Source organism: Numida meleagris, chromosome 2, assembly GCF_002078875.1.
Source record: "Numida meleagris isolate 19003 breed g44 Domestic line chromosome 2, NumMel1.0, whole genome shotgun sequence".
In the NCBI taxonomy this organism is placed as follows: Eukaryota; Metazoa; Chordata; class Aves; order Galliformes; family Numididae; genus Numida; species Numida meleagris.
In genome coordinates, this window is record NC_034410.1 from 80,807,677 (window position 1) to 80,823,234 (window position 15,558).

Here is a 15,558-nt window from a genome sequence, read left to right on the forward strand (position 1 = left end):
GGGGGTTGGCTTCTTCTGTCGTGTAACTGGTGATAGGACTAGATGGAATTTCTCAATGATTACATCACTGCCATTATCAACCTACAAAGTCAAAATCTATGGTGGTCATTTTTCTTGGTGGAGTCATATGAATAAAGCCTAGCTCACCTGTATGTTCTACATTCTAACTCGACCACCTAACAGTTATTCATGGATCACTCATCAGTTTTTGTCATTATCAAATTCAAATTCATATCAAAACTTTGATTCAGAAGAGCCAAAGCAGAATATAACTATCACAAAAAGAAAAAGTCAGTGGGGAAAGAAGGAGAACAAAAGTGAAAGATGTTATTTTTAAGTCAAAATTAGAGTCCTGGTAAGAGGGCCTCTCTTCCTATCTGCTGCTTTTGCATGCAGAAGACATGTCTGGGATACGTTATCCTTGCTGGTCAAAAGTGTTAACTGCTCCTTCAGCTCTCTGTCTCTCTTGGCAGCAAGCATGCTGACTTTCCAAGGCTCTGGCAGAGACAAAGGAAGTTAGGATATTTTCCTGCCCTAAGAAACTGCTCGCGTCAATCATTCTGGCAGAGGGTTTCAGTCAGACACTTGTATCTACCAAACTGGACACAAAGATCATCATGCTGGAGCAGCAGACCTATTTTGAACTGTCATCTGCAGATGGATGACCTGCTTAGATGGGCTCCAGATTTTAACAGAATTAGATTTCTTTTTTTTTCTACCTCTTTCATGTGATGAAAATACAAAATGACTAGCGCAAACAGGCTGCAAGAAAAGCCATTATTAAATTTACACATCACCATAATAAAATTGAACACAAGAATTCATTTGCCAGCAAGTAGATGATAAATACCACAATGATATTAACCCTAAAGGCTCATATTATTGCTGCAGTAAAGCTACAATCTGGAGTGTCTGACATGTACCTCTGACACCTACCTGTCCTTCAGATTGTTCATTTGTTAAAGAGAACGTGTGGAGAGTTAAAATGAAAACTGCCTATGTGCACAGCCTTCAACACCATATATCTTTATATTCCAGTCTGCAACAGGGATAAAAGAAAGCAATTGTTCTTAATCTTAAGTATTCTTAAACCTTAAGCATTAGCTATGGAACAGATTGCAGAGTGATGAAACTTGCTAGAACTCTCTAAGATTTGATTTGTATGCTTGAAAGAGATCACCATCCACTTCATTCTATCCTTTCCTGTGTATGCAGAATGATCTAGGTAGAACTGTAGTTGTAGTCTCCAGGCATAAGATTGAGTTTAAAATCTTACATTCTACATAAAATCTTAAATGAATTTGCAAGTAATACCAAAACCAGTTTGCAGATATGGTGTGTGATTTTGTTTCAGCTGAGGTTGCAGCTTTTTGGGTAACACACTCCACAAATATTCTAGTAGCTTAAAAGATGGACTGCTGACCAGTCTACTAATGCTTATCCTGAATCATATTGTGCTGTGGATTTAAAACCTTTGAAGCTTACTGATTTTATTTTAGACCTCATGAAGTTTTTTTTTTCCGCCTCTTTATTCATTAGTCTAATAAGAAAAATATTATCTCTTGCAAGTATTGCAAAAGTGATTTTATGTAAATATTTGCGGAAAGTAGAATTGTCTAAAGAAGAATAGAAATAGGGAAATATTTCATCAAGTTTCAAGCAAGGTTCTATTCTCTTTTTTCATGACAGTTTCCAAATTTACATTTAGCCCATATTCAGAATCTATAAGCAGAAAATACTTGGAAAGAAAGGTAATTTTAAGCCATTATCTGTAGTTGCATTTAACAGCTATATGGAAGTTAGATCTGCAGAATGAACTATCTTATTTGAAATTTATTTATAGTTCTCCATTTTTAGAAGACTAAGATCATAGAAGTTTATTCACAGTCATAGCTATGGGCCTGCATTATATTCATTCAGAACAATAAAACAAATAACCTGAAATAAGACCTTCTTTTTCTCTAACTTTCATGAACTGCAAAGATGGCCTCAGGACTCTTAGTGTGATGACAAGTGATCATCCAGCCAGCTATCAAGCCGACTAGCAGGGATCCTGGCCAGCTGGCTAACAGCACATCTTGCTCCTGACCAGCTTGCCTGCTGCCCAACTCCCAGCTTCCTGGCAGTTTCCAAATTTCTCTCCCTGGCCAGATGCCTTATCCTTTTGTTGGCTGCTTGATTTGCTGCTAGTCTGTTCTTTGGCTACTCACCATGCTGGTAGAGCAGCTTGAGCTCACTCTCCAGCTCTCTGCATATCCAGGCACCCATCTGGTGCTCAGGATATCCATCAGATAGATGGGCCAAAATGGACAATTTGCCTTTGCAAGAGATTCCAGACTGCTGGCATTTCATACCAATGTAAAACAAACCAAAGTATCCACAATGTAGATCACCTGTAAAACTGCAGTTCTCCACCCCTCTTCCCCAGTCAGCACTTCCTAAACAGCACAGAAGTAAAATATGATGCTTTGCTCATTGTGAATAGCATCCTAACCTTAGTTTAGTAAGACCTTCTTTGGAATAAGATAACATTAAATGTAAATACAGGTATCAGAAAATCATTTATGATACTTGATATTCTACATCTCTGTACAGGGGTGAAATGTGTAAAACAACTGTTAAACAATACAGAATAACTTGTGAGTGTATGCTCCTGTTTTGTTTAAATGTATTTATGAATACAGTTACTCATCCAGGAATCAGACTAACCTGACACAAAGAGAGAATGCAGTAAAAAGTGGTTTCTGAAATTTGCGTACAAAATCTTTCACCAAATGTAATTTTCAGAATCTCTACATCAGAGACATTAAAATACAGCTTTCAGTGGCTTCAGTAAAAATGCTATGTGCAAAACACACATCACTTTGAAAAGAAACTCCCTTTAATTGTCAAGTCCACTAACTGATCTGCATAGGAACTGCTCTACAACAACAAACTCTTAGTATGGATATAGTATGTGTGTGTATTCAACGCTGCATCATGGATTACTCCTTCCAGGGGAAAAATAAAAAATAAAATAAAATAATAGAAAAATGAAATAAAATGTTATGCTTCTACATAATAACATTCCACAACATTGTCTAAGAAACATCTTTTAAAAGTGGGCATTATGTTCTCTCTATACGAACCCACCGTTCCCTCTCCCAGCCCCAAAAGCAGTGGTGAATGTTCATGCAGGGAATCAAAGTTATTTTCACTGAAAAAAAAAAAAGCAAAAAGGAGATCAGTTTCTACTGCTGAAAGAAATCATATATGTCAAATTATTCTATTTCAATTAACTGCTACTACCTTAAAGAAATTAATTCTGTTAGTGCAACAAAAGAGCACTTTATTTAGGGAAGAGAAAGACAGTGAAAGAAAAATTTTTGGAATTTGCAATGCCAGGTTACTTAGAAAGGCCAGGAGAACAGATAAGTCTTCAGTCAGACTGCAGAGGGGAGCATCAACAGTTTTATATCCAGGGTCAGTGCTGTGTTGCCATCTCCATTCACACTCCTTTCCCTCGGTACTGCCATACTGAAATATAAATTTGGAGAGACTCTTGGACTATTTTACATGTTCCAGTACTCATTATTCATACCAGCAAATAAGTTCTACAAGAAAACTGCATAGTAACTCTCAAGGACATTAAATAATCTTATAGTTTATTCAAAAGCATTTACCAAACTGCTACCTAATAAAAATTGAGGAGTGTTGCAGATATACTGGTTATTTTCTTTCTTGGAGCAAGTTAAGAAACTATTAAGACCATGAAGAAGGAAAGAGGAAGCCTTCATGCTTTACCTATGGCAAAATTGCCATAGATTTATTTAATTCTTGATTCTTTGAATATTTGAATATTAAACCGTTAGAACCACCGTAGCTCTTGAGAGGCTGTTACACAGATTGACCCTTGGGAATGGATAAAGAATGAAGGAGGCTGCCAGGGAAAAGATTTTCCAGCACTTACACAAATACTGTTCTGTTCAAATTTCACTTCCAGCACACACAGAATTGGATGAGACATAATCATGCAATGTTACCTTCTGCATTTATTAAACATCTCCAGTAAATAAATGTTAAGGAGTAATGCATATTCCTGTTTACTGGGCTGTGAAATATGGAATAATTCAACAATGGAGACAGTACTGTCATTTGTTCTTAAAAAAAAAAGCATATTTTTTCACAGATAAATAAACGAACACTTTACTTTTTTTTTCTCATAAGAAAAAAATGCTTACAAAAAATTAATCTAGGAAGTGTGGAGTTCAAAAGTTATGAAGGCAAATGAGAAGTATTTCGAGATATGTGAATAACATGTAACTACTCAGACAAACTCGGCTTTTCATATTGTCTTGGAAATCTACTGTACGAACTAACAGCAATCTTATTAGCCGAAAATGTGTGATATAACTTTCAGTTTTTAGGTAGAACTGACATTTCAGTACATCACATCATTGCCCATTGTAACTGTATGACATGTTGAAATGATAAAATGTAAGCTCTCAACTGCAGAACTGGAGAAGGAAAAAATATTTGGGGATAGAAAAATTGCTGTTAGATTATGCAGCAGCTCTTCCTTTAGCTAATACAAGACCTGCATTCATTAGTAGCTTTGATTCTCACCATGTAGGGTGCAGGTGAAGGACATGACTACGTGGCAGATAGCAAATACTTACACAGTTAATTACATTAATGATCAATATAAAATCTCATTTTTATCCTTCTCTAGAACTGGCTAGAAGAATGCAAATACTCTTTTCATTTCTGGAAGTTATTTATTTTGTTACAGATAGCCAACAGAGAAAGCCAACAACACTGCAAGATATTTATGCAAAGACATATGCAAGGGTTGCTCAGAAAATAATGTCTCCTATTTTACTCATATTATATTGGCTCATGATGACAGAGGTTGATGGTGGTGGTATAGTAGTAGATGCTGAACCTTCCCACCAATATTCCATTACATTTTGTTGCCATGTGACAGATGGCATGAGAGGGGCAGTATGACAAAATGGCATCTGACCTGGAAGAGCATAAGAAGAAAAGGTATGTCATTTAATTCCACCATGAGGAAAAAAATGGCACCCACTGACATTGATCAACGCTTGCTAAACATTTATTGTGACCAAAATGTGGATGTAAGCACAGTGAGGTGGTGAGTGGTATGTTTCATCAGTGGCAACAGAGATGTGAAAGACAAGCCATGTTCCAGATGGACAAGAATATTTTTATGAGCACAGCATGCAGGCTCTCATACACTGCTGCCAAAAATGCATGGCTAACGGTAATTACTAAGTTGAAAAATAGCATGTTGTAGCTGAGAATTCGCTCTGTCAAATAGCGTTACTGTGCTCTTTGTAGTTTCATTGGAAATAAATAGGAGGCATTACTTTTGTAGAGACCTACATACATTTTCATTTACTCCTTGAAGAAATAAAGCAAAAATAACTCACTAAAATTGATACACACTCTTCACAAAGGAAGAGTTATACACCAGAGAGAGCTGCTGCAGCTCTTGCTCCCAATCAAGTAGCAGTGCCATGGACAAACTGAGCTCTCAAAAAAAAATGTTTTGGGCTGAGACATATATGTACTGATTCCTTCATCTTTGTGTTCCTACAGTAACAAACAATGAAGAGATGGGAGCTTGGCCAAACTGGCCTACAATAAAATCACTAGGTCTTTCATTTTTTATGGACATGGGTTTTTAAGGGTGGCCTCTTACTTCATATAATATGAAAGAATTACTGAAAAACTAACTTATAGTATCAGATGAATTTGTAAGTTAAGTTATGAGAACAATACAGTTTTTAATGTGCTATTCCAAAATTTTCTGCATGTTATCATCTTTACATCAGATTGTTTCACCAGACTTATGAAGGCTTAGGGGTAGTGAGGCAAAGGTAAGAGGAAGCCTGCTGCCAAGCACGTTTCTGGTCTTCAATTTCCCATTATTCAAAACAGTTAGAGTTTTACTTTTCACTAAATTATTTTGGAATAAAATTGAGATTTTCTGTATTGTTTTTCAATTTAATTGACATAATTTTTTTTTTGTGGTAAAATGATTAATACTTAGGATAAGCTACTTAGCCAGACCTCTTAAATTCTAACTTAAAGCACATTCCTTTCAAGCAAACTTAGCAGTCTATGATTGGTTCCTATTCCTCACTTCTGAGTTAAGATAATAAATACTGTGTGTGTCAGTCCTTCAGGCTCCACAAAGAGCCATCTCTTCATATTGTTTCATATTCACTGTTTGATTCCCTGTTGAAACTGTGGTAGTTTACAAGACACTTAAGGAGTCTGCACCTCTCAAATATTGGCATTTGTCTCTGTTAATATTAGAATGATTGTTTTTCTTCATCGTTTTATTTTTTCTAATACAATCTAAGTCAAGTCTCCACAATCACTTGACAGGGGAGCAGAGGAGGAGCTGCTCTCTGAATGTTCTCTCACTATGACCGTAGTTAATAAAGCTTCTGCCTGACATTGCATTTTCATTGCTGCAGACTTAGAATCCCTTTATTCTTAACTTAGTGAGTGAATTATCGTATTAAGTACTCCAGAAGAATACTAGAGTAAAAAGGTGGAAAGACTAGAATAATGTTTGATTAGAAACAGCAGGGGAAAGAGAGGGTATAAGGTGAAACTACTTCTTCTGCAGGACAGACTTTACACTGGGTAAGCTCTTCTTGTTTTACCAACCTACATACATGTAAAAGTTACCCAAATCAGTAAGACTTGATTTTACAAGCAAAGCCAATGGAAAATGCAACTATTTGATGTAAGTAAAATAAGGTCATTTTGACACGATACCTACTTATGTTTTAGGCAGCTGTCACTAATACATTTCTTGATCGACTGCTAATCTGCATTCCAGATTTTAAAGTACTCAACTGAAATAGTCTGGTATGCAGTCACTTCCTACAACATCAGTTATTTTTTCTTCTGTCTTCAGAGAGAGAAGGGTGCATTCAAACAAGCTTTTAAACAAAATTCATTACGGTGCCTGAAATGACCTTTCAAAATTGTTAATGAACCAATCAGCAAATGTAGAAGTCTCATTCCTCTCACTGCATTCAGTATATATATTTTTTTGCACAAATAACTTTGTTGATTATCATTATAAGCATTTTATCTAAAGTGTAAAAAGCTATATGCAATAAATATGGTTAGAAGATATATCACTGAACTGTGTCTTCTCTCTTCCAATTATGAGACCCAGACAGTTGCAGCATGGCCCTGTATTCTGACTATGCCAACATGCTGCACATAATAGAAGAAATCTTTTCCTGTTAATGTTGATTAAGGTATTCCATAGAAGCTAATATCAATGCACAAACCCAGATATCCATTTTCTTATTTTATACCATTTGGGCCTACAAAGTTAATTTTTTATCTACTTTCTACTACAAATAAATACATCGGCCACTGAGAATGGTTATGCTGAGGACTCTTAGTTTTATAATACAACCTGTAAATCTTCTGTCTCCTTTGAAAAAGCACACAATACCACAGAAATATTTTAGACCAGATCCTCTGCAGCAGTAAATCAATATAGCTCTACTGAAATCAATTGAGCTAGCATGATTTACAGCAGCTCAAGATCTGCCCTTTCGATTGCGGCCAGTGATAAAAGAGACTCAAGAGTGTTATTACAGTAATATTCAGGAATATATTTTCCAGTAAATTACAGTTCTTTAAATAGAGATCAGGGAAACAATGCATGGGTACTGCTCAGTTCATTGCTCAGTATGGCATTATTGTAGCAGACGATTAGCATACAGAGTCTACAGTTTTGCATGCCAACTACATCTATCTGTACATATACAAATCAGACATGAGACCTAATCTGGCTGCTACAGGTTCTTTCTGTAGGCCATTAAGATAGGTAGTCACTGACATTTCACCTGCTCTGCACACTGGTATGAACTTCCAGAGATGACTGTTGTTTTTCCCTCATTGCAAGAGAAACTGTGCAACTGCCCAACTCCTAAACACTTGGAGGAGTCCCATCATCAGCCAAGGTGCTAGGCTTGCTTATCCTTTGTCCTCCTCCAGTAGCAGAGTGAGGATGATAAGGTTCCTCCTCATCAGTCTCTACAGGTGGGTTTAAATTTCTGTTCTGATTACCAGTGTAAAAGATCCTGAATTTCAGCATTTCAGACGCCTAAAATAATGAAATCCAGCCCACAGCTCAAGAAATTAACATAAACTGTATTTGTAGCACAATCATTCGGACTTGGGAAACTTAGAAACCTGCATAAATTCACACTTAAAACCAATTTAAAACTGAAATATTTTAGAAGTCGAGAAAACTATATTATGCTGTTCTTCTCAGGTCAGTTTAATAGTATTTCTGACTTTGAGATTTTTTAATCTGCTACTTAGTGCTTGCAGGATAAGCCCTGACAATCTAAATGCACTGGTGAAAAAAAACTGAGATGCAGCACTGTAACATACACTCAGGCCGTCTTTGTCATTCTTCATACAGCTGTTTCCTTAAAAGCACTTAGAAGCCAAACTTACACAGAAGATTCTTTTTCTTAACAACATTGTCAAATGTTTTTAAGTGCCAGTTTTGCTGGCTGCACTACCTCCTCCTTGCAGCTGATCAAATTCCCATTTGATCAAGCAGAAAACTGTGGTTTAAAAAGGATTTTAAATGTTTTTGAAAAGATAACTAAAATAACAACTGTAGCTATAGAACCACAAAAATTAATAATGTTTTTTTGATTGTTAGTTTGTTTTGCAACGCTGTCACTATGTCACTATCTTTATTTGAGACTCAAAGATGAAATATGGATGGAAAGAAATCATATTTTTCCTATAGATGAAAAAAAAAATCCACAAAAAAAAGAAGACTCTCTATCAAAGAAAAAAATAAATTGTGACAGAGCTTTGTAATTTATGCTGTGAAGAATGCAGAGAAAATGAGTAGTTCTTTTTTTTTTAAAATATATTTGCTCTTGATGCAAGGCCCAAATGCAAGGTGCTGCACTTGGGCTGGGGCAATCCCAGGTATTTATACAAGCTGGGGGAAGAACTCCTGGAGAGCAGCCCTGTGGAGAAGGACTTGGGGGTCCTGGTGGACAAGAAGCTGGACATGAGCCAGCAGTGTGCGCTCACAGCCCAGAAGGCCAACTATGTTCTGGGCTGCATTAAAAGAGGAGCGGCCAGCAGGGAGAGGGAGGTGGTGGTCCCCCTCTCCTTGGCTCTTGTGAGGCCCCATCTGGAGTACTGAATCCAGGCCTGGGGGCCACAGTGCAAGAAGGACGTGGAGCTCTTGAAATGAGTTCAGAGGAGGGCCACCAAGATGATGAGAGGGATGGAGCACCTCTCCTATGAGGAAAGGTTGAGGGAACTGTGTTTGTTTAGCTTGCAGAAGAGAAGGTTCTGGGGAGACCTCATTGTGGCCTTCCAGTACTTGATGGGAACGTATAAACAAGGAGGGGGAACGATTGTTCACGAGGGTGGATAGTGATAGGACAAGGGGGAATGGTTTTAAACTGAGACTGGGAGATATAAGTTAGATATTAGGAGGAAGTTTTTCATAGAGAGGGTGGTGACGCACTGGAATAGGTTGCCCAGGGAGGTTGTGGATGCCCCATCCCTGGAGGTATTCAAGGCCAGGCTGGACGTGGTTCTGGGCAGCCTGGTCTAGTGGTTGTCAATCCTGCACTTAGCAGGGGGGTTGAAACTCGATGATCTTTGAGGTCCTTTTCAACCCAAGCCATTCTATTATTCTATGATCGGAATTGGATGACATAAATGGAAGAAGGAGACCAAATTTTGAAGAATTTCAGCTTAGGCGAGTACATTGCTTTTGTAAGCCAATGTTAGGAACTTAAGTGTTATAAAATTATAGGTAACCCTGGAATTTCATTTTTTACAAACATTCTGGATGTTTAAAATTTGTAATAAAATAAGTGATTGTTTCCTGCTTTGTTAATGAAGCTTCCACATCTCTTGACAGAGAACTTGACAAGATTAGCAATTGGAGAAATAATGTTTAATTAGCTTATTCAGTTGCTAAATGTTTTTAAAGGCTTCTTAGAACTGTGAATGAAAAGAGAATAGTTATCAATTATATAATCTCTAAAGAAAACAAATATATTTCTTCTTTGAACTTTATGTCAAATAACACAATATTCACGGGTTCAAAAAATCCTCAGAAATCACTGAAAGATATTTGAGTATCTAGTATCTGTTATGTGAGTTCAGCACTTACAGATCTGTGATTTTTTTTCCAGTTTGAAATTTTTGAAATGTTTTCCATTTCTCCAAGGAATAGTGAAACCTCTCTGTTCTCCGACTCTCTCTCTTCCACTCTTTCTTCTCAAGCTTCTTTTACTTATTTTTCTTTAGCAACTGTTGTCTAAATTCAAATTAAAGTAGTTGACAAGGAAATAACACTTGTGCTGAAGTACTCTTTACCTATAATGCTTACTGTTTTTAGAATACTACCTAATTTTGCCTCAAAGTAGTTGATAAATTGTTGTTAGAAATCTCAATAAATTGCCTTATATTGTTCCTCAGAGTCATTGTTGTGACTCCATCACTCCTATGACCCTGCTGAAAACAGAGTGCCCTATTTGGTGGGATTCTGAAGATTCACCTACTCAGTGTGTAGGACAAGGCATCAGCTCACTCCATTTGTTCTGTTATGTGTCTAGTCATTAAGTGATTTTCATTATATAGTTGTCCAAATTCCCCTGCTGTTCCCAGTAACATGCCATCAAATCTTCCTGAAATGTACCTCTTCCCAAAAGATCACCAGCCTTTGTGTTGCTGTTTTTATTCCCTCTTAGATGCTCATATCATTATAGGCAACTTCTCAACTTCTCTGAAGCAATGTAGTACTCTCAGTTTTCATCTGCTTGATCTTTGAACTTTTACCACATTTTTTTCTAGGGACTGGATGTTCTTTACTTTTCTTTTTCTTTTTAATTATTATTATTAAATATTTTCCTCTACAAACCAGAAAACAATTATCCCAGTCAATCTTTTTCAGGAGAATGAGAAAAGTAATCTTTACAGATGGAATAGATCTCCTTCAGTTTGTATTTTTCATCAGGAGAAGACAAAGAAGTAGGAATGGCAGCAGTATGTACACACAAAATGACTTACTGTATATGTATCGCAGAGTCACAGATATACGTATATATATGCATGTATATATGTATGTATATGACCATGTATGATGTACACACATAGTTTATCTCTTTAACTAAATCACTTAAAACACCACACTTTGCCCTACCGTTTTCCACACCAGCGGTGTTAGGAATGGAAAAATTATTAATCTGCAGGGGAAAAAAGAGTTTTTAAATGACTGCTATATAATAGAATCTGACAAATTCTTTTCCCTCCAAAACGACTTATGGTAGAATTTTAGTATTACAATCTTAGCCATAGAATCATAGAATCAAAGAATGATTTGTGCTGGGAGGGACCTTAGAGATCATCCTCCTGCTGTGGGCAGGGCTGCTAGCCACTGTGTCACATTGCCGAAAGCCCCAACCAACCTGGTCTTGAACACTTCCAGGGATGGGGCATCCATAGCTTCTCTGGACAGCCCATGCCAGTACATCACCACTTCTGAGTAAAAAATGTCCTCCTAATATCTAATTTAAACCTCCCCTCTGTTAGTTTAAAACAATTCCTCCTTGTCTTATCACTACACTTCCTGATAGAACCTCTCTCCAACTCTCTTGTAGGCCCCTTCTAGGTACTGGAAGGTCACTATAAGGTCTTCATGAAGTCTTCTCCAGTTTGAACAACTCCAACTCTCTCACATCTTTCTTTTTACATTCTCCTTAAGATACCAAATAAATAAATAAATAAATAAATAAATAAATAAATAAATATTATAGTGTAATAGTAGTTCAAAATACTGAAATTATCATTTTCTGAAACTGAGCTGCTTGTGCTCCTTGTTTAATTGAGAGATGCATAAGAAGGCAAAAGTATGGAAGAGAAAAAGAGTTAATATCTATTCTCTTTATGGTTATGTAAGCACAAAAATAAACATCTGAAGATAGATACACATAACTTAGAAGAAAGGATATTAGCCTACTTCTTGATATCTCTGTTTACCTCATCTAGAAACATCAATTTGCAGAACAAAATCTGATCAGCCAAAGTTATCTAAAAGAAGTAACAAAGGTGCCCTCAAAAACCACAAGCCAGTTATCTGATTCAAACAGGATCATGCACTGTTCCCTGGGCACTTACTAGCACTTTTGCTGAAATGAGAATGTGGGGAATTTGAGATTTGGAGGAGAAAAATCATTCTCAGCTAGCACAGAAAATTTCATTTCTTTGTTTCACACAAAGGACACAAGTAAATCATACTAAGTTTCTCCTAACTATCTTCAAAACACGGAGTTTTTTCAACTGTTGCCTCAATTATTCCCAGTTGTGAACTTGGAATGTAATTTTAAGCTTGGTCTATGCTCTTATATCTCACATCCCAAAACAGCTTTGGTAAGACACTGTGAAACTAGTTTTCATACATACACTGGTTATGGGAAGTCACAGAGAAGATAGAAATGCAGCTGTTCATACATATAGTTAATAGATTTAGCTGAGAAAATCCTCTTGATCTCTGCATAACCAGCTCCCACTCAGAGATACATGCTACTTCTTCACCACCAAGCATTCAGCAGGGGCATCTGTTTCAGAGACATTAGTGTGCTGTCACACAGTTTCACCCAGGCAATCATTGCAGGATGCCTGTTGCTAAAATAATCTAACACACTTTTGCCAGTGCTACAAGATAATAAAAATTAATAATGTAACACAGAAAAAAAAAGAAGAAGAAATGTCATACTCTTAACATTAAATTGATTACTTTTCAGCACATAATTCTGCTACATAGTTTTGTGGGTGCAGAAAAGATGCTTGTTGTGAGATACATTTTTTGCAGAAAAGGCACCTTCATCTCTGTACTGAGTTCAGCTAGTTTTTATATCTGCCCCATGTAGAAAATATGTTATTCTATCAAAAATTCTCCTTTATCTTTAATAAAAATGATTCATTGCTACTGTAGAGTAACCTTGAACAACACTTTTGAAAAGAGATGACTTTTTTTCTGATAAAGTATTTTATATTCCTTTGAAATTTATTTTAAAATGTTGAAAAGTTGCTTCGAAAATAGTTCCAATGAGGCTTTACCATTTAGATTTCCTCTTTCAAAAGAGATTTGTGAGCAAGGTGGAAGTAGACACAATGATCTCAGATAGCTTTATCAAGTCAGAAGCTTCCAGGTCCAGGTTCATCCCTCTCAAATTAAGCTTGTAACTTAGATAAAGACAAAGTAGTTTACGTCTAAAGTCCACATCCCCTGATTATTTCACTGTCTCATAGAAAATGTGAAGGTGACACTGGTTAATCTCTAAAATCTGAATTTGGGACTTAGTTAATGAAGGAAGTAGAAAAACAGATACTATGTTTTCCACATACCAGATAGAAAAAGATAGGTATTTTAAGAAAGAGGAACATTTGTGCTTTCTAAGTGCTTTTTACTCATAGCTGAGCAACTGAAAGCCTTAGTTCACTTGTTTTTCACCCATCTTGTATAACTATTGGTATCCTTGAAACAACTGCATCATTTAGATTTAATCTCAAGATATTTGTATTCATATCAGTAATTATAAGCAAAGACTGTGTATCAGTAACCAAAGTACTTCCAATGGAAAAAATATATATATTTTTTTGTTTGACTTGAACTAGTTTTTCCTCTCTAATCTCTAACTTTTCATTTAGCTTAAAAATACAAAGCCAGACCATTCGACAAGAAGACTAGATTTTGATGATTTATATTATTTATACAGATATAGCTATATTTTGCCATCCCATTTTTCTCGCTGTGAGAGATATAGCCAACATTTCCCTTTTGATTACTCAGACTAACTGAAGCCATGCAATTCTCACTTTGCATTTTTGTCCCTCTTTTTTTTGCTGTTCTTTTGATGACATTAAGCATCAATTCAGGAACCCCGAGGAAGACTAAAATAATGAACAGATATATCTGAGCTACAATACAAAACAAAAAGATTATATGCAATTCACCTTGAAAGTGGAAGCCAACATTACACTTTTTCATGGCTATTTAAAAAGTAAAAAAGGAAAGGCTGTTGAAATATATTTTAACTTTTATACATTGTCCCAAAGAAAGTAACACAGTTGAAAAATCATCAGAAATTCTATTTTTCATTTTCACTGTGATATTAAGAGAGCTTTTGCATTCTGAACTCTACCCACAGCAGTCCTCTGAATTGTTCTGACTCTTAAATAAGAGTACTTTGGAGAAAGTAGAAGGAAAAAAAATCTTCAAAAGGTCTCGCACTAATGACATACTAAACTTTTAAGAAGTTTTCTTTCTGTATTTATTGAAGCCAGGCAGTTAACTCTGTACCCTTGGGTCCCAATGTATTCACAGTTTCCTATGGGAGATTTGGATATTTCACTACTTGGACAATTGAGGCTGTAATTATCTATTATCCCAGCAGCTTGAGCCTTTTTGTGAGCACATATTATTAGTTAGCAGCAGTGCTCAAATGTTATCTGACATAGGCAAAGAACAATCTCTGGGCCTGGCTATTCTTTATGTATGTTGGTATATGAATCAATGGTAGACCGTCAGAACTCAAAAATGTCTAATCCAGAGAGAGACCAAAGTAAGGAGACAAAAATCAGTCTCAGTTTGAAGGTAGCTTATTATATAAAGTTGATACTTATTAGTGAACTTTTTCTTTCCTTTTTTTTTTTTTTATCAACTTTATTTTCCTCATCTTTAAGAACTATGATCACACGAGAGTCAACTACAGTTATGATCTTAACAAGAAGAATGTTGTAGCCACTACTTTATCAGATAAGTGCAAAGTAGATACTACACTGGGTGGTGCTGTATTTAGCCAGTCAGCAAGACCCAGATGGGAGGTTACTAGAACTTCTTTAAATAATAAATCTTCATTCCAAAAATATTAGAGGTCAAATCTCAGTTAAACTGGCACAATTTTTTTGAAACTTACATTGCAATTCCCAAATCTTGTGACCATGTAGACTGCTCCTCTGCAGAAGTGTCAGTCAAGGTAGAAGGGAAGAAGCACTCTGCTCACCTGGGAAGTGCTGTGCAGTCAAACACTTCCAGTGTCATCTTATTTTGTCTGAAAATTTTCGATCATTTAACTCTGCAAGAGACCACAGGTCTATTGGGTTATCATGGGATGGACAATTTAGACAAACTCTAATCTGTGATTCAGTTGTTGCAATGAAGGCCTTTCCTGTTTCTCTAGCCTAGTCCATGCATAAACTAGGACATAATTAAATGAAATGCTTTTGTTAAAGTGGTTGATGATTTTGGTGACTAATATGGGACAACCTGTTCAGCGGTTCTATTAATACTGGGCAACAATCCTCCTAAAATTACTGAGGTCCCTTCAAATCATTAGTCATTATGAAAGAGTGGCTAATAAAACTAATAACAAGGTAGGTTTCCAAATTTTCTTCCAGTCTCTGCTAGGACACAGACTTCTTCATAAGAAGTACTTGTCAGAAATTAAGGATTTT

The 15,558-nt window shown here is 36.3% G+C and overlaps 1 long non-coding RNA gene across 19 annotated transcripts in view; it reads right to left on the reverse strand.

Moving 5' to 3' along the window:
- LOC110394271 overlaps nt 1-15,558 on the reverse strand; it is a 177,906-nt gene that overhangs the window by 98,218 nt on the left and 64,130 nt on the right. For 3 of the 19 annotated variants that reach the window (XR_002435491.1, XR_002435488.1, XR_002435494.1), the window contains exon 5: nt 15,021-15,179. The exons of 13 other annotated variants lie outside the window; for them this stretch is intronic. This is a non-coding gene — a long non-coding RNA (uncharacterized LOC110394271). Of the gene's footprint in view, nt 1-3,132; nt 3,197-15,020; nt 15,180-15,558 lie in introns of all 19 variants that reach the window. 3 more of the 19 variants (XR_002435498.1, XR_002435490.1, XR_002435499.1) reach the window with 3 other exon arrangements.